The 26081-nt window shown below is 39.7% G+C and overlaps 1 protein-coding gene across 1 annotated transcript in view; it reads left to right on the top strand.

Moving 5' to 3' along the window:
• LOC112304889 (tRNA-uridine aminocarboxypropyltransferase 2) overlaps positions 1-26081 on the top strand; it is a 108693-nt gene that overhangs the window by 62147 nt on the left and 20465 nt on the right. The window lies entirely within an intron of this gene.

The raw sequence follows: 26081 nt of genomic DNA, 5'->3' as shown, positions 1-26081 counted from the left end.
CATTTGATAAGGTACAGCACCCATTTATGATAAAAAACACTCTGCAAAGTGGGAATAGAGGGACATCCCTCAACATAATAAAAGTCATATATGAGACACCTACAACCACATCATACTCAATGCACAAAAACTTAGAGCTTTCCCAGTAAGATCGGGAACAAGAGAGAGATGTCCTCTCTCACCACTCCTATTCAACATAGTATTGGAAGTCCTAGCTGTAGCAATCAGTCAAGAAAAAGTAATAAAAGCATCCAGATTGGAAAGGAGGAAGCAAAACTGTCATTGTCTGTAGATGACATGATAGTGTACGTAGAAAATCTTACGGATTAGACAAAAAAAACTACTCGACCTAATAAGTGAATTTGGCAAAACAGTGGGATACAAAGTCAATATTCAGAAATCAAAGGCATTTTTCTACACCAACAATGAAATATCAGGAAGAGAAATCAGGAAAAAATCCCCTTTGATATAGCAATGAGAAACAGAACATACCTTGGAATAAACCTAACCAAGGAGGTAAAAGACCTGTACTCGGAAAACTACACAACACTGAAGAAAGAAATTAAGGAAGACACAAACAAATGGAAGCATGTACCATGCTCATGGATTGGAAGAATTCACATCATCAAAATGGCCATACTACCCAAAGCATTTATACATTCAATGCAATCCCTATTAGAGTACCCATGACATATTTCACAGATATAGAACAAACATTTCAGAAATTTATATGGAACCATAAATGACCCCGAATAGCTGCAGCAATTTTGAGAAAGAAGAACCAAGCAGGAGGGATCACAATACCTGATATCAAACTGTATTACAAGGCCACTGTAATCAAAACAGCCTGGTACTGGCATAAAAACAGGCACATAGACCAATGGAACAGAACACAGAGCCCAGAAATAAACTCAAGTCTTTATGGTCAATTAATATTTGACAAAGGAGGCAGAAGCATAAAATGGAGCAAAAACAGCCTCTTCAACAGATGGTGTTGGGAGATCTGGACAGCTATGTGCAAAAAAATGAAACTTGATCACCAACTTACACCATACACAAAAATAAATTCAAGGTGGATAAAAGACTTAAATATAAGTTGTAACACCATAAAAGCCCTAGAGGAAAACATAAGCAGGAAAATCTCAGATATTCCTTCCACACAGCAATATTTTCACTGACATGTCCTTTAGAACAAGTTACATCAAGGAAAGAATAATCAAGTGAGACCTCATCAAAATAAAAAACTACTGCCTGGCTAAAGAACACAATATTAAAATGAAAGCGAACCAACTGTATGGGAAAACATATTTGCCAATGATACCTCGGACAAGGGTTTGATTTTGAAAATATATAAAGACTCACACAACTCCACACAAGGAAGACAAAAAACCCAATTAAAAAATGGGCAAAAGATTTGAACAGACAGTTCTCTAAGGAGGACATTAGAGGGCCTAGAGATATATAAAAAGGTGCTCAGCATCACTACCGATCAGAGAGATGCAAATTAAAACCACAATGTGATACCTCCTCACACCATCATAAAAAAATCAATAAACAACAAGTGTTGGATAGGATGTGGAGAAAAGGGTATCCTAGTGCACTGTTGGTGGAATGCAGACTGTGTAGCCCCTGTGGAAAACAGTATGAAATTTCCTCAGAAAAATAGAAATGGAACTGCCTTTTGACCTGGCATTTCCATTGCTGGGATTATATCCTAAGAACCCTGAAACATCAATACATAAGAACCTGTGCACCCCAATGTTAATATCAGCAGAATTTACAATAGCCAAGAACTGGAAGCAACCTAAGTGCCCATTAGTAAATGAATGGATCAAAAAACTATGGTACATTTACACAATGGAATACAATGCAACAGAAAGAAAGAAGGAGCCCTTACCCTTTGCAACAGAATCGGTGGACCTGGAGATCATTATGCTAAGTGAAATAAGCGGGCAGTGGAAGACAAATACCATATGATCTCACCTTTAACTGGAACATAATCAACAGAAGAAAAAAGCAAGGAAATATAACCAGAGACGTTGAAATTAAGAACAATCTGACAGTAACCAGAGGGGAGGTAGGAGGGGATAATGGGGAGAAAAGGGGAAAGGGTCTTCAGGAACAACTATAAAGGACAGTGGACAAAACCAAGGGTGCGTGGATCAGTGGAGGGCAGTGTGGATGGCTCGGGGGTAGTTTTGAGATGTAAGTGCAGACAACTGTACTTGAACAACAAAATAATTTAAAAAAATAAAATTATGTAGTTTTGTTAGATTGTATTGTGACAGGTGTCATATCAGTCTGCATTAAAAATGGCGATTAAGGGGGAGAACCAAGATGGCGGCGTAGGTAGATACACTGCGCCTCCGCGCACAACCAGAACTGACAGAGAGTCGAACAGCAAGGGGGACCAACACCAAGGAAATAGAAAATAAACATTCATCCAGACTGGTAGGAGGGGCGGAGACGGGCACCGGGGTGAAGAGGACTCGCGTGGCTGTGGCGGGACTGAGACTGGCGGAGTGTGGGACAAATGGTGCAGGCAGTCTGAGCACTAGCAGACCCTGCGGCCCCACATTTGCACAGATAAACCGAGAGGGCCGGACTCAGAGTGGCGGAGAACGGGGCAGGCAGAGCAGCGGGTAGCACCCCGCGGCACCACATTCGCCCACAGGTAAACCAGATGAACGGTGGGGAGCGAAGCAGACCACGCAACCCAGGGCTCCAGCTTGGGGAAATAAAGCCTCAAACCTCTGATTGAAAGCGCCCCTGGGGGTTGGGGCAGCAGCAGGAGAGACTCCCAGCCTCACGGGAGAGGTTGTTGGAGAGACCCGCAGGGGCCTAGAGTGTGCACAGGCCCACTTACTTGGGAACCAGCACCAGAGTGGCCCAGTTTGATTGTGGGTAGCAGAGTGAAAGATTGAAATCCGGAGGAGAGTGAGGCGGGTGCCAATGCTCCCACTCGGCCCCTCCCCCACATACAGCATCACAGCACAGCCACCAGCATTACCCCGCCCTGGTGAACACCTAAGGCTCCGCCCCTTAAAGTAACAGAGGCGCCAAGACAAACAGACAAACAAACAAAAAATGGCCCAAATGACAGAACACTTCAAAGCTCCAGAAAAAATACAACTAAGCGAGGAAGAGATAGCCAACTGATCGGATGCACAGTTCAAAGCACTGGTTATCAATATGTTCACAGACTTGGTTGAATCTGTTCGAAAAACAGATGAAAAAATGAAGCCTATGCTAAGAGAAACAAAGGAAAATGTACAGGGAACCAATAGTGACGAGAAGAAAACTGGGACTCAAATCAATGGTGTGGACCAGAAGGAAGAAACAAACATCCAACCAGAAAAGAATGAAGAAACAAGAACTTGGAAAAATGAGGAGAGGCTTAGGAACCTCCAGGACACCTTGAAACGTTCCAACATCGGAATTCTAGGGGTGCCAGAAGGAGAAGAGGAAGAACAAGAAATTGAAAACTTATTCGCACAAATAATGAAGGAGAACTTCCCTAATCTGGCAAAGGAAATAGACTTCCGGGAAGTCCAGGAAGCTCAGAGAGTCCCAAAGAAGCTGGACCCAAGGAGGAACACACCAAGGCACATCCTAATTACATTACCCAAGATTAAACGCAAGGACCTACATCCAAGATTACTGTATCCAGCAAAGCTATCATTTAGAATGGAAGGGAAGATAAAGTGCTTCTCAGATAAGGTCAAGTTAAAGGAGTTCATCATCACCAAGCCCTTATTATATGAAATGTTAAAGGGAGTTACCTAAGAAAAAGAAGATCAAAAATAGGAACAGTAAAAATGACAGCAAACTCACAGTTATTAACGACCACACCTAAAACAAAAACGAGAGCAAACTAGGCAAACAACTAGAACATGAGGGTTGTCAATAAGGGAGTGGGAGGGGGAGAGGGGGGTAGAGGTACAGAGAATAAGTAGCATAGATGATAGGTGGAAAATAGACAGGGGGAGGGTAAAAATAGTGTAGGAAATGTAGAAGCCAAAGAACTTATAAGTATGACCCATGGACATGAACTATGCGGGGGGGGGAATGTGGGAGGGAGGGGGGTGGGCAGGATGGAGTGGCGTGGGGGGGGAAATGGGAGAACTGTAATAGCATAATCAATAAATATATTTAAAAAAAACTTTAAAAAAAAAGAAAAGAAAAAAATGGCGATTAACATGGTGCACCAGTTTAATATTGAATTTTGGAAGAAAGTATGCAACATTTTGGGTGTATTATACTTTATTATTTCAAGAAATGTAAAAATGCAACTGAAGCACAAAAAAAGATTTGTGCAGTGTATGTAGAAGGCTCCGTAACTGATCAAATGTGTCAAACGTTGTTAGCAAAGTTTCTTGGTACTCTTGACATTTTAGCCAAATAAACTTTGCTGCCAGGTTGTCTTATGTGCTGGAAGATGTTCAGTAACACCACTGGCCTGTACCTACCAGAAACCGATAGCAGGAGATAGCTCACTTGAAATATTTCTTGCTGCTTCCTTCTGGCCTGCAAAGTTTCTTTTGAGAAGTCAGCTGAAAGCCTTATGGGAGCTCCCTTGTGGGTAATAAACTGCTTTTCTCTTGCTGCTTTTAAGACTCTGCCTTTAAGCTTTGGCATTTTAATTATGATGTGTCTTGGTGTGGGCCTCTTTGGGTTCATCTGTTTTAGGACTCTGTGCTCTTTCTGGACTTGTATGTCTATTTCCTTCACCAAGTTAGGGGATTTTTCTCTCATTCTTTTTTTTTTTTATTAAACATTTTTTTATTGCTGTTCAATTACAGTTGTCTGCATTTTCTCCCCTCCCCCCCACCCCACTCCAAACAAACCCACCTCTCTCCCCCACCTCCACCCTCCCCCTTGGTTTTGTCCATGTGTCCTTTATAGTAGTTCCTGAAAACCCCTCTCCCCACTATCCCCTCCCCACTCCCTGTTGGTTATTGTTAGATTGCTCTTAACTTCAATGTCTCTGGTTATATTTTGTTTGCTTTCTTCTTTTGTTGATTAGGTTCCAGTTATAAATGAGGTCATATGGTATTTGTCCCTCACTGCCTGGCTTATTTCACTTAGCATAATGCCCTCCATTTCCATCTATGCTGTCACAAAGGGTATAAGCTCCTTCTTTCTCTCTGCTGCGTAGAATTCCATTGTGTAAATGTACCATAGTTTTTTGATCCACTTGTTTGTTGATGGGCACTTCGGTTGCTTCATTCTTTTTAAAACATATGTTTTGAATTACTTGCTCTCTTCTCTTCCCAAAACCTCCATAATGTGAATGTTGGTACGCTTGAAGTTGTCCCAGACGGTCTTCATTTTTTTGGATTTGTTTTTCGTTTTCCTGTTCTTATTGGGTGTTTTGTGATTCCTTATATTCCAAATCACTGATTTGGTTCTGTGTTTCATCTACACTACTGTTGATTACCTGTAAGTTATTCTTCATTTCAGTTAGTGTATCCTTCATTTATGACTGGTCTTTTTTTATGCTGTTGTTCTGAATTCTCTGAGCATCCTTATAAACAGAGTTTTGAACTCTGTGTCTAGTAGATGGCTTGTCTCCATTGTGTTTAGTTGTTTTTCTGAAATATTTCTGTTCTTTCATTTGGGCCATGTTACTTTGTCTCATTTTGGCAGCTTCCCTATGTTTTTATGTATTATGTAGAGCTGCTCTATCTCCTGGGCTTGATATAGCAGCCTAATGTAGTAGGTGTCCAGTAGGGTCCTGTTGCACAGCCTCCCCAATCACCTGAGCTGAGCACTTGAGGTTTGCTACCCTTATCCACCCCCCACCCCAACATGTAGGCTGTGTACACCCTCCTGTTGTAGTTGAGCCTTGGTTGCTGTTGCCACATCCATGGGAGGGTTAAACCCCCAGGTCAATCAGCTGCAAACATGGGCTGCAGCCATCAACTACTAACTTTTGACCTCCGTGTAGGATCAGTTGTGCAGGGGCTGGCTCACAGAGCAGGACTTACTTTAGCAGGGCCCTGGTGCCTGCTGAGTAAACCCCTTGAATGTGTTGTTCGTGGAGGTGGTTGGATGGTCTACTTTTACGTGGTATGAAGCTGTCCACTGGGTGCTTTGTCAATTGGGCCTCCTAGGAGGTATGGGCCAAGGTAGCCACTACTTGTGTTCTGCGTAGGACCAGCGGTCATGAGCTGCAAAGTGATCTTCAGATGACTGCTAGTTGTGCTGGGCTTGGAGGTGCCCAGGTGAGGCCAAGCTGCAAATCAAGGCTGGCTGCCACTAATGCTGGGCCTGCTGCCACTTAGTGAATGATGGGCACGCATTTACCTATGCTGCCATCTTGACCAAAAGTCCCTGATCACTGTCTCTTTATATACCACATTTTGTTTAAGGAATTTTCCTAAACACTGGCAGAACCCTTAATGGCAACTGGTTAAAAAACAAACAAAAAATTTTATTTCTGCTACATAAACATATGTTTAAAAATGGTGCCCATTTATAGATATCATTCTGGAACTTTTGTTTTGAACTTGACATTATTTTGTGGATCTTCCATGTCAGTACTGCTTATACATATAATTCATTTAACCATTACTTTTACTGAACATTTACAGTGTTATGGCTATATTTTAATGACCATCTTTGAACACTTTAGCTTTTTGAACATGTGAGAATTTTTATTTGATCCCTAGAAGTGAATTTTGGGTCAAAAGGTACTGCCAGGTTAGCCTCCACTAATAGTCTATGAACATATCTGTGGTCTCATACTCTCAATAGTCCTGGGTATTATATTATCATTTTTTATCATTTATTTTTGGTAACATGATGGCATAAAGTTGTATCTGGTGATTGTTTCATGTCTTTTTAATACAATTATTTATTCTTGCTTTATGTAATCCTAAATTTAATATAGACTGTAATGGTGTGCATTAAAAGATGTTGGTTATAATACTAAACATGGACAATGCTGTGGGTATTGACTGTTGGGGGGTGGGATAGGCAGAGAAGGGCAAAGGGGGACCACTGTAAAAGAAAAATAATAAAAAATCTTAAAAAAGGAGATCTGGATATTTCGGTCCTTTAAAATTATCTAATATAAGTGTTATATTTTAAGACAAAATGTCATTTTCTCCTTAACTCTTCCATTTCATTTGATTGAATTTGAAATATGCATTAATAGATAAGATTATGGTTATGATAAAGATGGTATAGGTTCTGTTATTTCTTTTCTGGTACATCATAACTTTTTTTTTTACATTTCTGGGGAATTCAGCTTTATTTTCAATGGGATTTCATTTTCATAATGATAGTACATATAGTTTAAAACACTCAACTTTTAAAGAACATGTAGGGGTAGTAAGAATTTGCTTTAGAAAGCTAGTTAGAGATTTGGAGGGCCTCACCGTCTACTTGAAAATTCTAATAGGCTTCAGAGGACCAGATCATACATGTATTCTTAAAATATTTTGAAGTCAGATTCTACAATTAATGACTTTTTACTGTTAGTAATTACAATCCTTTTAATTCCATAATGCTGATTAGTATTACCTCTAGATTATAGTTTATAATTAATGTTTAAGAAAATTAAAAGAAAATAAGAGAAGTAGATAAAAGAGACTGTTTATTTCTCCTTACTTAATTTGGTGTACAATGTCTATTTCTCTCTCACAAATTCTGTCCTTATATATATATATATTTTATATATTTATTGATTATGCTATTACAGTTGTCCCATTTCCGCCCCTTCACTCAACTCCATCCTGCCCACCCCCTCCCTCCCACATCCCCCCCTATAGTTCATGTCCATGGGTCATACTTATAAGTTCTTTGGCTTCTACATTTCCTACACTATTCTTACCCTCCCCCTGTCTATTTTCCACCTATCATTTATGCTATTTATTCTCTGTACCTTTCCACCCTGTCTCCCCCTCCCAATCCCCTATTGATAACCCTCCATGTGATCTCCATTTCTGTGGTTCTGTTTCTGTTCTAGTTGTTTGCTTAGTTTTGTTTTGGTTTTAGGTGTGGTTGTTAATAACTGTGAGTTTGCTGTCATTTTTACTGTTCCTATTTTTTATCTTCTTTTTCTTAGATAAGTCCCTTTAACATTTCATATAATAAGGGCTTGGTGATGATGAACTCCTTTAACTTGACCTTATCTGAGAAGCACTTTATCTGCCCTTTCATTCTAAATGATAGCTTTGCTGGGTACAGTAATGGATGTAGGCCCTTGCCTTTCATCACTTGGAATACTTCTTGCCAGTCCCTTCTTGCCTGTAAGGTCTCTTTTGAGAAATCAGCTGACAGTCTTATGGGAAGTCCTTTGTAGGTAACTGTGTCCTTTTCTCTTGCTGCTTCTAAGATTCTCTCCTTCTGTGTAATCTTAGGGAATGTAATTATGATGTGCCTTGGTGTGTTCCTCCTTGGGTCCAGCTTCTTTGGGACTCTCTGAGCTTCCTGGACTTCCTGGAAGTCTATTTCCTTTGCCAGATTGGGGAAGTTCTCTTTCATTATTTGTTCAAATAAGTTTTCAATTTTTTGTTCTTCCTCTTCTCCTTCTGGCACCCCTATAATTCGGATGTTGGAACGTTTCAAGATGTCCTGGAGGTTCCTAAGCCTCTCCTCATTTTTCCGAATTCTTGTTTCTTCATTCTTTTCTGGTTAGATGTTTCTTTCTTCCTTCTGGTCCACACCATTGATTTGAGTCCCAGTTTCCTTCCCATCACTATTGGTTCCCTGTACATTTTCCTTTATTTCACTTAGCATAGCCTTCATTTTTTCATCTAAATTGCAACCATAGTCAACCAATTCTATGAGCATCCTGATTACCAGTGTTTTGAACTGGGCATCCAATAGGTTGGCTATCTCTTCCTCGCTTAGTTGTACTTTTTCTGGAGCTTTGAAGTGTTCTTTCATTTGGGCCATTTTTTTTCTCTTGCTGCGTCTGTTACTTAAAGGGGTGGGGAGCCTTAGGTGTTCACCGGGGTGGGGTAATGCTGGTGGCAGCGCTGTGACGCTGTACGTGGGGGAGGGGCGGAGAGGGAGCAATAGCGCCCGTTCCCCTCTCCACCAGATTTCAGTCTTTCACTTCGCTATCCACAATCAAATTGGGCCCCTCTGGTGCTGGTTCCCGAGTGGGTGGGCCTGTGCACACTCTAGGCCCCTGTGGGTCTCTCCAACGACCTCTCCTGTGAGGCTGGGAGTCTCTCCTGCTGCCGCCCCAACCCCCACGGGCTCTTTCAATCAGAGGTCTGAGGCTTTATTTACCCGCGCTGGAGCCCTGGGTTAGGCGGTCTGCTTCACTCCCCACCGTTTGTCCCAGTTTATCTGTGAGCCAGTGTGGGGCCGCGGGGTGCTACCCACCGCTCTGCCTGCCCTGTTCTCCGCCACTCAGAGTCCGGCCCTCTCGGTGCAAATGTGGGGCCGCAGGGTCTGCTAGTGGTCAGACTGCCTGCCCTGTTTGTCCCACACTCCGCCAGTCTCGGTCCTGCCACGGCCACGAGAGTCCTCTCCACCATGGTGCCCGTCTCCGCCCCTCCTACCGGTCTGGATGTATGTTTCTTTTTTATCTCCTTGGTGTCGGACTTCCTTGCCGTTCGATTTTCTGTCAGTTCTGGTTGTGTGAGGAGGCGCAGTGTGTCTACCTACGCCGCCATCTTGGTTCTCCTGTCCTTATATTTTTAAAAGAAGAAAGATTGACATTCTTTGTACTTACGAAAACACATTGATAATCCTTACCATTTGTGTGGCAGTTTAGAGTTTTCAAAGCTATTTACGTTTCATCTCATTTGCTTCCCAGGAAAACCTTTTAGGCAATATTGTTGTAAGTGTGACTTAAGTTTGTGTTGCATAGGGCAGTGAACATTAATAACCAAATTTTTGCTGACAAAAAGAAAAGTTTTAGGATGCATTGTTTTCAGCATAATTAACAATATTGAATATACTTTTTATGACTAAATTAAAAACAAAGATTAATTATAAAATCTGGTTTTGATTATATGATACAATGTATAGACACAGCCAAAGGTTATGTCAAATATATAGAAAGATCATACAGTAATACAGGAATCTGTTTATGTGGCATGAAAAGATATCATCAACTTTTTAATGGTAAGCTTAGAGCATCTGGTCATTTGGGTCATTAATGACTTTGCAGGCAGTCCAAATGTTAAGATCCACATGGCAGTGATTTGTGTATACATGATAGAATATATATCAATAAATATAGATTTCTTCTAGCAGGTATTAAGTCTACTTTTCCCAGATGGGTGCTGTTTTTATCCTGTGCCTTGATCAGAAACATATTAAATATGTACATTCTCTAATTGTGAATAAGATTTGTTGTGAAAAATTATAAATATTTGGAGATATTATAACTACAACAAAACACACAAGCAAGCAGCTTAAAAATGGAGACAGCTGTACTTGAACAATAAAACATTTAACTGTAAATATTCAGTTTCACTTCAAAATATAATTTTTTGGTTTATAGAAATCTGGGTACTCTTTCCAGTTTATGATATGGTATTTGATCTATTTTTTAGTATAAATGGAATATAGTTGTCATATACTTTGTGCTTTGTGATTTTATTTTAAATTTTATAGCCAACAATATGTTTTTGAAATTTATTTTTAGTGTATGTAGATCCATTCCATTCATTTTGTTTAGTTTTTAAAGTATATTTTATTAATTATGCTATTATGGTCCAAATTTTTCCCCTTTTGCTGCATGTGACCCAGCCACCAATCCTCTCCCTCAGGCAATCCCTACACCACTGACCATGTCCATGGGTCCTGCATATATGTTCTTTGGCTACTCTATTTCCTATGCTGTACTTTACATCCCATGACTCTTCTGTACTACCAATTTGTACTTTGTAATCCCTTCATCTTATTTTCTCATCCCCCCAAAGGCCCTACCCATCTGTCAGCCATCGAAATGTTCTATGATTCTGTTTCGGTTCTGCTTGTTTATTTTGTTTTTTAGATTCAATTGTTGATAGATATGTATTTGTTTCCATTTTATTGTTCATATTGTTGATCTTCTTCTTTTTTCTAAATTTTTAAAAAATTTTATTCAGTTCCAATTGTCTGCATTTTCTCCCCATTCCTCCACCCCACCCCAGTCAGTCCCACCTCCCTCCCCTACCTCTACCCTGAACGTGCCCGATGTCGTCTGATCTTCTTCTTAAAGAAGACCCTTTAACATTTCATATAATGCTGGTTGGTGGAACCCTTTAGCTTTTTCTTGTCTGAGAAGCTCTAACTGTCCTTCCATTCTAAATGATAGCTTTGCTGGGTAGAGTAATCTTGGTTGTGGGTCCTTGCTTTCCATCACTTTGAATATTTCTTGCCAGTCCTTCCTAACCTGCAAAGTTTCTTTGAGAAATCAGCTGCAAGTTTTATGGGAGCACCCTTATAGGTAACTAACTGCTGTTCTCTTGCTGCTTTTGAGACTCTATCTTTAAGCTTTGACATCTTAATTATGATGTGTCTTGATGTGGACCTCTTTGGGTTCATCCTGTTTGGGATTCTCTACACTTTCTGGACCTGTATGTCTATTTCATTCACCTAGTTAGGGATGTTTCCTATAAATATTTTGTAAAATAGGTTTTGAAATTTATGCTCTTTTCACTTTCTGGCACCCCTTATCATGTGAATGTTGATACACTTCAAGTGGTCCCAGAGCCTCCTTATCTATCCTAAATTTTTGGATTCCTTTTTCTTTTTGCTGTTCTGATCAGGTGTTTTGTGCTTTCTTATATTTCAAATTGCTGATTTGATTGTCTGTTTCATCCACTCTACTGTTGATTACCTGTAAATTGCTCGTCATTTTAATTACTGTATCTTTCATTTCTGACTGTTTCTTTTTTATGGATTCCATCCCCTTTTTATGCTGTTGAAGGTCTCACTAAGTTCACTGAGCATCCTTATAATCAGTGTTTTGAACTCTGCATCTAGTAGGTTGCTTCCTCCATTTTGTTTAATTCTTTTTCTGGAGTTTGTTCTGTTCTTTCATTTGGGCTGTGCCTTTTATCTCCTCATTTTGGTAGCCAACCTGTGTTTGTTTATATGTATTAGGTAAAGGTATTAAGTCTCTCAGTCTTGGTAGAGTAGCCTAATGTAGTAGGTGTCCTGTTGGGTCCAGTGGCACAGCATCCCCTATTGCCCAAGCTGGTGCACTCACTGTGTAGCTGTGTATATTGTCCTGTTTTAGTTGAGTCTTGATTGCTATTGGCACATCCAAATTCAGCTGCCACCAGTGTTCTCTCTGGGGTCACACAACACAAGCTACAAAATGATCTTCAGATGACTGCTACATGTGCTGGGTTTGGAGGTGCCCTGGTGAAGACAAGCTGTGAACCAAGGCTGGTTGCTGCTAGTTCTAGGCCTGGGTCACCTTGGTGAGAGTTTCTGGGCTGGCTGAAGCCTGATGCTGCTTGCTTGAGATAAATTAGGAAAGTCTGAAGCATGAACAAAGACAAGCCATTCATATGGAAAGCAGCTAGGGTGAGCTAGGGTGGGGCAGATCCTCAAGGAATCACCCGGGTGGAGCAAACAGTGTGAGCCAGGTTGATGAAGTCTCAGATATGTTGTCCTCTGGCTCTGTGGCTCTGTTGGGGGAGGGCTCAGAAAAGCAACAGCGGCCTTTTCAGGCACTTAGTCTGGCAGAAAGGTACCCACCAGCTCTTGCCCTGGTGCTGGATGATTCAGTTCCTCCCCATATGTCTCTGATATCTTTTAATCTGTTGCCTCCTCACTGGAGTTTAGAGGGAGTAAGTCTGAGTAAGACTATGTTGCAGGCCCTTTAAGAGGATCCATTTTGGAGTCTAGCAGTTTCTGTCTTTCACAGCATCAATCCCTGCTGGTTTTTACGGACAGAAGTTATGGAGACTTCTTATCCTGGCACTGGAACCCTGGACATGGGGCATGGTGTTGGGCTGGGACCCTTTGCTCCTTAGGTATCTCTTCCAATTTTTTTTATTGTTGTTCAATTGCAGTTGCCCACATTTTCCCATTTACTCTCCCCTGCCCTACCCGCCCCCCCACCTCCAACATTCAATCCCCCTAACCCCATTGTCTTTGTACATTGGTCCTTTATACAGGTTCCTTGAATTGACTCTTCCCCTTCTTTCCCCTGTTGTCCCCATTTCCCTCCCCTCTGGTCACTGCCAATTAGTTCTTTATTTCCATGTCTTTGGTTCTGTTTTTCTCGCTCGTTTGTTTTGTTGATTAGGTCCCACTTTTTGGTGCGATCATATGGTTTATTTCACTTAGCATAACCTGGCATATTTCATTTAGCATAATGCTTTTCAGATCCATCCATGCTGTTGCAAAGGGTATCTAGGTATCTGCATAAATATTAAAACAAATGAGTTCTTACTAATATTTCCAACTGTAATCTGGCACCACAGGGTTCATTCCAGCCTTTTCCCCTTCTTATTTATAAATTCACTTGGAGAAACCTGATTCCATTATCTACAATTTATTTGTTCAACCAGATTATACATATATACCAGTTTCAGAATTATTAACTCCTATTCCTTTAAGAAACATATTTACCAACTAGAGTACTATGTTTATATAGTGTTTTTGTTTTTTTAAAATTTTAAAATATATTTTATTGATTATGTTATTATGGTTGTCCCATTTTCCCCCTTCACTCCCCTCCGACCTGCACACCCCCTCCTATCCGCATCCCCCCCCACTTAGTTCACGTCCATGGATCGTACATATAAGTTCTTTGGCTTCTACATTTCCCATACTGTTCTTAACTTCCCACTGTCTATTTTCTACCTACCATTTATGCTACTTATTCCCTGTATCTTTTCCCTCACTCCACCATCCCCTTCTCTGCTGATAACTCTCCGTGTGATCTCCATTTGTGTGATTCTGCTCCTATTCTAGTTGTTTGCTTAGTTCATTTCTGTTTTTGTTTTTGTGTTTTTAAGGTTTGGTTGTTGATAGTTGTATTTGTTGTCATTTTACTGTACATATTTTTGACCTTCCTTTTCTTAGATAAGTCCCTTTAACATTTCGTATAACAAGGGATTGGTGATGATGAACTCGTTTAACTTGACCTTATCTGGGAAACACTGTATCTGCCCTTCCATTCTAAATGATAGCTTTGCTGGATACAGTAATCTTGGATGTAGGTCCTTGCCTTTCATGACTTTGAATCCTTCTTTCCAGCCCCTTCTTGCCTGTAAGGTCTCTTTTGAGAAATCAGCTGACAGTCTTATGGGAAGTCCTTTGTAGGTAACTGTGTCCTTTTCTCTTGCTGCTTCTAAGATTCTCTCCTTATCTTTGATCTTGGATAATGTAATTACAATGTGCCTTGGTATTTGCTTCCTTGGGGCCAACTTCTTTGGGACTCTGAGCTTCCTGGACTTCCTGGAAGTCTATTTCCTTTGCCAGATTGGGGAAGTTCTCCTTCATTATTTGTTCAAATAAGTTTTCAATTTCTTGCTCTTCCTCTTCTGGCAGCACTACAATTTGGATGTTGGAACATTTAAAGTTGGCCTGGAGGTTCCTAAGCTTCTCCTCATTATTTTTTCTTTGTTCTATTCTGGTTGAATGTTATTTCTTCCTTCTGGTCCAAACCATTGATGTGAGTCCTGGTTTCCTTCCCCTCACTGTTGGTTCCCTGTACATTTTTCCTTTATTTCACTTTTCATAGCCTTCACTTCTTCCTCTATTTTTGACCATATGCAACCATTTCTGTGAACATCCTGATTGCCAGTGTTTTGGACTGTGCATCTGATAGGTTGGCTATCTCTTCATCACTTAGTTGTATTTTTTTTTTGGAGCTTTGATCTGTTCTTTCTTTTGTCTTGGTACACCTGTTCCATAATAAGGGGCAGAGCCTTAGGTATTTGCCAGGGCCAAGCATCTCTAGTCACTGTGTTGTGTTGCTGTATGTGGGGGAGAGTTCGAGAGAGAACAATGTCGCTTGTTCAGCTCTACCCTGGCTTTCAGTCACTTTTGCCACTACCCACAAGCAAATTGGGCCCTTTTGGTGCTGATTCCCTGGTGGGTGGGTTTGTGTATGTTCTATGACCCTGTGGGTCTCTCCAAGGGACTCTCCAGTGAGGCTGGGAGTTTCTTCTGCCAGCTGAACCCCACAGGTTTTTTTCAATCAGAGGTTTTGAGGCTTTATTTACCTGCGCTGGAACCCTGGGTTGCATGGTCTGTCTCTCTCCCCAATTGTTCTCCCAGTTTCTCTGCATGCAAATATGGGACTGCCCACTCTTCCAGCCACCACCTTTCCCACCCTGGTCCACCAGCTGCCACCTTGTCAAAAGTACTCTTTGTCTCGCTGCCTGTCCCTGCCCCCTGTACTGGTGTGGATGAATGTTTCTCCTTTAACTCCTTAGTTGTCGGACTTCTATACAGTTCAATTTTCTGGCAGTTCTGGTTGTTTTTTGTTTTTAATTTTGTTGTTATCCTTCTTTTGGTTGTGTGAGGAGGCACAGTGTATCTACCCATGCCTGCATCTATGCCAGAAGTCAGTTCTTTTTGTCTTTAGACTAACAATATCATGTTAAAATACCATTTTCCCATGTTACTTAGGTCCTCTCCATTTTATCTCATCATTCAGGGAGGTTATTTTGTGTCACTTTTTTCCTGTATATTTTGTTCAAAAATTTCCATATTTTTCTTTATTCTCCTACAAATAAACCATTGTATCTATCAAACATTAACAGTAACACTGGTGTTATTTTTTTATTATATTTAATTCTTAGAATTTTAATGAGCTTTCTGTTTTTATTTATTAAATATTTTGTTGTTATATTAGAGTTGTCCCAATTTTTCCCCCTTTGCTCTCCTCTGCCCAGCCCTTCCTCTACTCCCACAGTCAATCCACACTGTCTTGTCCAAGCATATGGGTCATTCATACATATTTCTTGACTAGTCCCTTCCCCTTCTTATCCTGCTCCACACTCGCCTGTGGTTATTGTCAGTCTGTTCCTTGTTTCCATGCCTCTGGTTCTATTTGTATTTTGTTCATTAGCATCCTCTTGTAGGTGAGATCATGTGGTATTGTCTTTTACTGCCTGACTTAATTCACTTACATTTTATTCCCCACTTCCATCCATGCTGTTGAGAAAGGGTAGGAGCTCATTTCTTTCTGCTGTGTAATATGCCATTGTATAAATGTACCAGAGTAATTTGATCCACTCATTTATTGATAGGCATTTAGGCTATTTCCAACATTTGGCTATTGTAAATAACAGTGCTATGAACATTGGGGTGCATAGGTTCTTTTGGATTGGTGTTTCAGGATTCTTAGGATATGATCCCAGCAGTGGAATTGCTGGGTCAAGAAAGGCATTTCCATTTTTGTTTTTTTGATGAAATTCCATACTGTTTTCCACAGTGGCTTCACCAGTCTACATTCCCACAAACAGGGCACTAGATTTCCCATTTCTCCACATCCTCACTTGTTTATTGATTTGTTAATGATGGCCCTTGTGACCAAAGTGAGATGGTACCTCATTGTGGTTTTAATTTGCATCTCTCTGATGGCCAGTGATGCTGAACATCCTTTCATATGTCTCTGGGCCCTCTGTTTGTCCTCCTTGAAGAGATGTCTGTTCAGGTCCTTTGCACATTTTTTAATTGGATTGTCTGGTATTGATTGAGTTGCATGAGTTACATATTTTGGAGACCAAAGCCTTGTCCAAGGTATCATTGGCAAATATGTTTTCCCATATGGTTGCTTCCCTTTTCATTTTAATGATGTTTTCCTTATGCCTACAGAAGCTTTTTATTTTGATGAGATTGCATTTGTTTATTTGTTCCTTTATGTCCCTTGTTGTTAGAGATATATCAGCAAAAATAATGCTGTATAGTATATATGAAATTTTACTGCCTATGTTTTCCTCTAGGACTTTTATGATATCCCAAGTTATATTTAAGTATTTTATCCAACTTCAGTTTATTTTAGTGTATGGTGTACATTGGTGGTTGAGTTTCATTTTTTTGCATGTACCTGTCCAGATCTCCCAACTCCATTTATAGAAGAGGCTATTTTTATGCCATTGTATGCTTGTGCCCTCTTTGTCAAATACTAATTAACCATAGAGACATGGATTTATTTCTGGGGTCTCTATTCTGTTCCATTGATCTATATGTCTGTTCTTCTGTTCTTATGCCAGTACCGGACTATTTTGATTACCATGGCTTTGTAGTATAGTTTGATATGAGGCAATTTGATCCCTCCTACTTTCTTCTCCTATCTGAAGATTGCCAAGGTTATTCAGGGTCATTTTTGGTTCCATATAAATTTTTGAATTATTTGTTCTAGATCTGTGAAATATGCCATTGATATTTCAATAGGTAGTGCATTGAATCTATACATTGCTTTGGGGAGTGTGCACATTTTAATGATGTTAATTCTTCCAATCCATGAACATGGAATATGCTTCCATTTATTCCTTAATTTCTTTTTTTAGTGTTCTTAGTTCTCTGAGTAGAGGTCTTTTACATCCTTGTTTAAGTTTGTTCCTAAGTACTTTATTTTTCTTGTTGCTATATCAAATGGGATTTTTATCCTAATTTCTGTTTCTGTAATTTTACTGTTGGTGTAGAAAAATTCCCTTGATTTCTGAACATTGATTTTGTATCCCACTGTTTTGCCCAATTCACTTATTAGGTCGAGTAGTTTTTTGGTGGAATTTATGGGTTTTCTTTGTACACTATTATGTCATCTGTAAACAATGACAGTTTTAATGTCTCCTTTTTAATTTGAATACCTTTTATTTATTTTTCTTGTCTAATCTCTTGGGCTAGAACTTCTCATGTTATGTTGCATAAAAGTGGTGAGAGCTGAACCCTTGTCTTGTTCCTGATCTTAAGGGGAAAGCTTTTAGTTTTTGCCCACTGAGTATGATATTGGTTGTCGGTTTCTCATATATAGCCTTTGTTATATTGAAGTATTCTCCCTCTATTCCTACTTTACTGATTGTTTTTTTAAAGATTTTATTATTTTTCAGAAGGGAAGGGAGGGAGCAAGAGAGGGAGAGAAGTATCAGTGTGGTGTTGCCTCTCATGTGTCCCCTACTGAAGACCTGACCAGTAACCCAGGCATGTGCCCTGACTGGGAATCGGAGCAGTGACTCTGTGGTTCGCAGGCCTATGCTCAATCCACTGAGCTACAGAAGCCAGGGCTTGCTGAGTGCTTTTATCATAAATGGGTGCTGGCCTATATCAAATGTTTTTTCTGTGTCTATTCGTGTGGTTTTTGTCTTTCATTTTATGTATATGATGTATTACATTTATTGATTTGCACATATTGTACCATCCGTGCATCCTTGGGATGAATCCCACTTGATCGTGGCATATGATGTTCTTGATGTATTCCTGGATAAGTTTTGCCAATATTTTGGGGGGGATTTTAGCATCTGTGTTCATCAGCAATATTGGCTTGTAGTTTTCTTTCTTTTTTGTGTCTTTATCTGGTTTTGGGATTAGGATGGTGCTGGCATCATGAAAAGAGTCTGGGAGTCTTCCCTTTTCTTGGATTTTTTGGAATAGTCTGTGAAGGATAGGGGTTAGCTCTTCCTTAAATATTTTGTAAAATTCTCCTGTGAAACTTTTCAGTCATTGGATTAGTGTGCTGGGAGTTCTTTGATTACTGCTTTGATTTCACCAGCTGTTATTGGTGTCTTCAGGCTTTATGCTTCTTCTTCATTCAGTTTTGGAAAATGATACTTTTCTAGAAATTTGTCCATTGCACCCAGGTTTTCAAATTTCTTTGTACATAGTTGTTTGTAGTAATTTCTCACAATCCTTTGTATTTCTATGGTATCTTGTAATCTCTCCTCTTTCATTCCTGATTGTGTTTACTTGGGTCCTCTCTCCTTTTTTCTTGATAAGTCTACTTAAAGGGTAGTCGATTTTATCTTTTCAAAGAAAGTGCTCCTGGATTTATTAATCCTTTGGATTGTTCTTTTAGCCTCTATGTCATTTAATTCTGCTCTGATCTTGGTTATTTCTTCCTTCTACTCACTCTGTGTTTTGTTTCTTGTTCTTCCTCCAGTTCTTGTAGATGTACAGTTAGGATGTTTATTTGAAATGTTTCTATCTTTTTTAGGTAGGCCTGTATCACTATGAACTTCCCTCTTAGGACTGTCTTTGCTGTGTTCCATAAATTTTGGACTGTTGTGTGTTCATTTTCATTTGTGTCTAGAAACTTTTTGATTTCTTCCTTGATCTTGTCATTAACACATTCATTGTTTAATAGCATACTATTCAGTCTGTATGAATTTGAATGTTTTTGTGTTTACTTGATGTTGTTTCTAGATTCAAGCCCTTGTCATCTGAAAAAATGCTTGATATGAATTCAGCTCTTTTGAATGTGTTGAGGCCTGTTTTGTGTCCTATCATGTGGTCTATCTTCGAAAATGTTCTATGTGCATTTGAAAAAATTTTTGTATCTTTCTTCTTTGGGGTGAAAATTTCTATGTATCGCCGTTGAGTCCATTTGATGTAGGGCATTGTTCAATGCCACAATATCCTTGTGCATATTTTGTTTGGAAGATCTATCCATTTTTGACAGTGAGATGTTACAATCCCTTAGTATGTGTGTGTTGCTTTTGATATCTTTTTTGAAGTCCTCCAAGATTTTCCTTATATACTTCAGTGCTCCTATGTTGGGTGCATGTATGTTTATAATGTTTATGTCTTCTTGATGCTTTCTTCCCTTGAGTGTTATGAAGTGTCCTTCTGTGTCTTTTTATGGCCTTTGTTTTGACATAAATTTTGTCTGAAATGAGTATTGCTATCCCGGCTTTTTTTTCCTGTCTATTTGCTTAGAGTATTTGTTTTGAGCCCTTCAGTCTCAGTCTATGTAGGTATTTTGTCCTGAAGTGGGTCTCTTGTAGGCAGCATATGTATGCATCATATTTTATTATCCATTCAGCTAGCCTCTGTCTTTTTATTGGAGCATTTAATCCACTTACATTTAAGGTTATTATTGATTGGTACTTATTCATTGGCTTTTTCACTCTTTGTACCCATGCCCCCCAGCCCCCACCCCCTGCTCTTCCTTCCTTCCTTCATCTTGTTAAAGTAATCCCTTTAACTTCTCTTGCAATGATGGTTTGGTGGAGATATGTTCTCTGAGGCTTTTTTTCTTGGTCTGGGAAACTCCCTATTTTCCCTTTCATTTTAAATGAGACCATTTCTATGTGTGAGAGAATAGAATTAACCACAACAGTAATAAAGTTCCAGAAACAGTGAAGTGAGCTCAGATCCAGGAGGGGTGCTGTGTAGTATTTACAATTGTATGGAACAACAATTATTTACAATAGTAATGGAGCAACACTCATATGACAGAATCTATGTGATCTAAATAACAAGAGCAGGAAGTACACGACCTAGAGTAGTGCACTATTAGAACACAAGTGAAATGAAAGAAGGAAAATTAAAAACACACTATGAAACACAGAATAAGGAAAACCAGTCAAACAATGCAATTTAACAAACCAAGTGAAGAAAACTAAACTTAAAGTAGAGAAATAAAAAAATACTAATAAAATAAAAGATGTACAAATGATGAAAAAAACAGTAATAATACAAATATACAATAACTTGCAAGTTCTCTGGAATAGCAAAGTGAAATTTGTTCACTGTCTCATTTGTTGGGATGACCCCATTTTGGGTCTAACTCTGGTCCTTTCACAACTCCAGATTTTATTGTCTGAGTGTAGGGATAAAAAAGGGAGAGAGGGAGGGAGGGAGGATTAAAAAAAGAAAGCACCTCCTGCTGGGTTTAAATGTGCCAAGCAAGTTCTGCTGGTATTCCTGGCTGCAGCCAGCTGAGGGACATTGGGTTGGGCTCTTGACCCTTTTTATGGTTTTGTGGGGATAGGCACCATGTCTAATCAGCACTCTTCACAGTTGCCCAGCTTCCAGGCCAGTGCCTCAGTTCACTGCCCGACCCCCAGTGCCTTTGTGTTCCAGGCCTACCTTTAGTCTACCAGTTGTGTTATTCTTGAGGTGCACCAGTTAGGGGCAACCCACACACCACCTTCTTGCTCTTTGTTGTCCTAGATGCTAGGGACTCTCGGAATCTCTTCAGGGTAGTTTGGCTCCCCCACTGAGTTAAGTCTTTCTGGGGATTGGTGACTCCCTGAGTTCTGCCTCTCTCCTCTGTTGGGGAGGGGGTACCTCCCCACCTTCTCCTTAGTGAGTCAGTGCATCCTTGCAGGGTGGGCGCTCCTCTGTGGCTATAGTGGCAGGTGCAGGTGCGCCCCTCTGGGGAGGCGAGTGTATGTGTGTGGCCTTCTCTGCTGCTGCAGGGGTGTGGAGTGATACAGTCGGGTGCCTGGTGCTGCTGGGTCTGTGGGCTTGGCACACAACCACCATGGCTGGGGTGGTGGTTGCTGGGGGTGCAACCGGGGGTGTAGCCATGGGTGCGGTGGGGTTGGCCATGCCTCTTGGGTGGCAGGATTGGGTGCTTGGCCTCAGCTGTGGTGGAGGGTGGGTCTGACATGTATACCTGGGGCTGCAGGCTCAGCCAGGCGCCCTCAGGTGCTGCGGCTGGGGGGAGGGTAGGGAGGGGGCTGTGGTCCCAATGGCAGTGGCGAGACTGCTGCAGAGACCTCAGAGGCTGCAGGATTGCAGCCGGGGGAGGTGGGGGTGGCTGCTGTGGGAATATTCCACTGTGGACGAATTCCCTGAACCGCTACCAAGAGCCCTTTTTTTAAAAATAAAATTCCTCCTTTTCAAGCCTGCTGCTCCAAACAAACACCTGGCCTCTCATACAGCCCAACTTTCCAACCAGACCAGAGACTATCAGTGTCAGGGTCCCTCACGGCCCAACTCTTCTCCTTTCTCCAGGGTTACCTGGCTCCCTGATTTCTCTGGTAAAGACCCAGTGGGTGTCCACAGTCTAGGCGGGTGCACACCACCACTGTGCTTTTGCCACTTTGTCTTTATTTCCCCCCAGCGACTTCAAGCATCTATGCTCATCCTGAAGCTACTCAAACCTACCTGTTTGGCAGAGGAGGGAGCCATTGACCTGGCTGTCTTCCAAGAATCCTGCCAGTGGCCTGGCAGGCACCGGGCCTGGAGCTGCAGCCACCCTGGTCCATGCACTGGTCCCAGGGACCTTATGGTCCCAAAGCAATCTCCTTACTGTCTGATTTTTCAATGTCCTGTACAGTTTTGGCCTACAACCTTCATATATGCTGGGATACCATTGGCTGCTCACTCTGTTCCTCAGAAGATTGGCTAAAAGTGTTCCACCTATGCTCAGGGGAAGTGGACTCTGCTTCCACCTATCTCGCTGCTATCTTAGGACCCCCTCAACACTTTTATTTTAGATGGCAGAAGATCTCATTTTGAATTATTGCAAACTTCTGATCGTTTTTAAGACCAAAAATCTTTTTTGTCATTTGAAAGTTACACTCTGTATCAGTTATATATTCCTTCATTAATTCTGTGTAACAAACAATCATAAAAATGTTAGTAGCATATAACAGTAAGTTTATTGCTCATAGGATTAGCTGGGTGTCCCATAGGCAACTCTGCTGGTTGGCTTGCCTCACTGTTATAATTGGGACTGGCTCTTTGGTAGGTCACCAGTGTGATTAAGCTCTATTCCACTTGCTTCTCATCCTCCCGTAGTCTGTCTCAGGCATAATCTCATGATTGTCACAGATATGTAAGAGGAAGCAAGTAAATACAAATCTATAAATACTTTTCAAGTGCTCAGTCTATTCCTCAACTGTGGAGGAAAGGTCCTTCTGTGTACTCTACTCAGTACCCTATGGGTCATGAGATCGTCCAGTCTGGCTGATTGGAACAGGTGCATGCCAAGCCCTGTGTGTGCCAGGCTCCATTATCACTCCTTTTAGGTAACTTTGGTGTTTAATATTTTTTTTAAACACAGTATGAAAAGTAGCTACTATGAAGTAAAAGTTTGATAAGTTATACTTTATTAAAAGTATGAGCTTCTAGTTATCAAAAAAGTTTAGGAAAATGAAAATGCAATTTGAAAAGATACTTGCAATATAAAATATGTAATAATGTCATTGTCTAAAATACAAATCAGTAAGAAAGAGGGAGAAAACTCAATATTATAAAAATGGGAGTGAGTCCACACATATTCTTAAGTCAAAAAAAACTTAGATAGGAAAGATTACTCACCTAGTGGCACAGTAGAGACTACTGTTCGGATCTATTAACATTTTTTTAACTTCTTTTTTAACTTGTAGCTTTAAGTAACTTTCTGACTTAAAAAAATTACTTACTGCAGAAGAAGAAGATGGCAAAGTAGGTGGGAGCTGAGCCTACTTGCTCAGGTATCCAACTGGGGCACTTAACTGATCTTCCAAAAAACAAAGGGAACAGCCAAAAGAATCTTAGCTGATTTGAAGTTTGGAAGCCTTACAATTCAAAATGGATTAAAGACTTAAATGTTAAACCTAAAACCCAAAGCATAAAATTTTTTTTTGCTGTTCTAATTGGATGTTCTCTGCTTTTTTATCTTACAAATTGCTGATAATCTACTGTTGATTCCTTGTAATGTATTCTTCATTTCAGTTAGTGTATTCTTTGTTTCAGGCTGTTTTTTTTATTATGGTTTTTATGCCCTTTTTAGGCTGTTGAATTTCTCACTAAGTTCCTTGAGCTTCCTTGTAACCATTGTTTTGAACTCTGTATCTGATAGTTTGCTTATCTCCATTTCATTTATTTATTTTTCTGGAAATTTCTCTTGTGCTTTCATTTGGGACTCTTTTTTTCCTGCTTAGTTTTGTTGTTTTCCTGTTTGTTTCTATGCATTAGGTCAAGCTGCTATGTCTGCTGGGCTAGTAGAGTGGCCTTATATAGTAGGTGTCCTGTAGGGCCCAGTGGCAAAGCCTCTCCAGTCACCTGAGCTAGGTGTGCTAAGTGTGTCCCCCCTTGTGGGCTGTGTGCACCCCACTGTTGTAGCTGAGCCTTGATTGCTTTTGCCATGTTACTGTGAGGGATTGACCCTCAGCTGACCTACTACAAGGACTAGCTGCGACTACAGTGGAGGCCAGGTGTCTGATTTGTGCAAGAGGGGAGGAACTAAAAACTAAATTACTTGACTGAGATTGATTGGTTAATTATTGTCAGATTTGTTGTAATAATCCTGGTCTTTCAATAAATCTTCCTATATACCAACCTGTACTATATATGAATTTTTTTCTTTGAATAATTTTGCCTTGGATTTTCTTAAAGTTTTATTCAAGAAGATAAGGCAATCCCACAAATTATGTGTTATGATGCCTGTGACTTCTCAAAAAGATGGATCAACAGTGTTTCTTTTTTTCACTTGTTCATTTACTCATTGAATCAAATATGGATGAAAGTGAACTAGCACATAAGCATAGAAGGAAGAGCTGTGAGGAGATCATATTAGCATATTCTAATAACATGTATATTAATAATATGACAGAACTTAGTTATATACTCTTTTAATATAACTGGATATTTCCTAGAGAGATGATTTGTATAGGATATCTTGAAGTGTAACGTATGATAAGTTTCAAATTTTAAGTTTTCATATAGCCATGTGGGTCACAGTAAGAATAAAATACCTCCTTGAAATAAGAAATTTCTTTTAAAAATCAAACTCATTTCAATAAACAAAATTTACTTTGAATTTTGCATGTTTTCCAAAGGTTTTGCTGTAATCAGATGTCTATGATAAATTTGTCCAGTGATGACTTGAAATGGAGTATTGAAACAGTAGTTGTCTATACAGGTTGACCTGATGAAATATTAAACCATCAGTAATTACAGTTAATCAATGTTATGAATTATTCTTACAATTATTTAATCATAGGCTTTCTTTTAGCATTATACTTGTTTCTTAATCATTTTTCTCCACCTCTTTTCTTCCCTGCATCTATTTTTTATCTTGTCTATTGGTAGAAATGCAGAATAATTTTAATATGATGATATTGAAAACATTTTTAGTCAAACATGCTTTAAAGGATGTATTCTAAAACCAAATACATTCTGTTGTGAATCTTTCATGATACCCATTTTATTTTCCTCCCTCCCCCTCTTTCTTTCTCTCCCTCTCTCCCCCACTCACCTTCTTTCCTCTTCTCCTCTCTTCCTCTGTCTGAGAAAGAAAAGGAAACAAGTTGTAGAGGAGAATTATTTAAACAAAACACTTTTATTAAAGACCCATGTTTCTCATCCTCGGGGGACTGAGTGAGAAACAAAGGAGGGAAGTAATTGAGGGACAAGATGCCATGGTGATAGAGTTTTAATGGTGTAAAGGAAAGAGAGACTCATAGGACTTTAAAGGTACAAGAAAATAAGAGAAAACACCTGATTTTAAGAAGGTTTTATGTGTTAATACTTAGACACCACTACCTTCAACCCCCATGCTTATATATTTTATTAGTAAAAACTGAAATTGTCATCTATCCACACATATTTAAATGTAATTCTTAGAGTATGGGCTAGGAATATGGCTTTAGGAGCATAAGATTACTTGAATTTCATTTAATTAAAATAGGATCTAAAGGCCAAATTGTTGACACATTTGTATTGTCTTTCTCATGTCTGACTTAGTCATGTCTCAGGTAAAATGTTATCTTCATGGATAAAAAATATACATATACATACATATATGTATGTCTCTATGTTTATATACACTCACACCCATGCAGACATACACTTATCAATTTACTTTAAGAAATAATGGGAGGATAAACCATAAAATAAATTCTCTAAAGTGATTAAACCATTTTCACTCCCACTACAATGTACAAGAGTTTCATTTGCTCCATATCCTCCCCATTTGGTGCTGTTAGTAATTTTGATTTTAACTGTTTTGATGAATATGAAATGTTATATTATTGTGATTTTAATTTACATTAAATCATGTTGAGCCCTTTTACACATACCTATTTGCCATTCCTGTATCTTCTTTGTGAAGTCTATTTACTCTTTCACCCACTAAGAGGGAGTTATTAGCCAATCCATTTTTGATTTTTAGGAACTTGTGTTCATTCTGAATATATTTTCTTTGTCAGATATATGTGAAAATATCCTTTTCCTTCTACTGTTTGACAATAACAGCATATTATATATAGGAAATA

Source organism: Desmodus rotundus, chromosome 1 (assembly GCF_022682495.2).
Source record: "Desmodus rotundus isolate HL8 chromosome 1, HLdesRot8A.1, whole genome shotgun sequence".
NCBI classification, from domain to species: Eukaryota; Metazoa; Chordata; class Mammalia; order Chiroptera; family Phyllostomidae; genus Desmodus; species Desmodus rotundus.
This window is presented reverse-complemented; position numbering and strand designations above follow the sequence as displayed.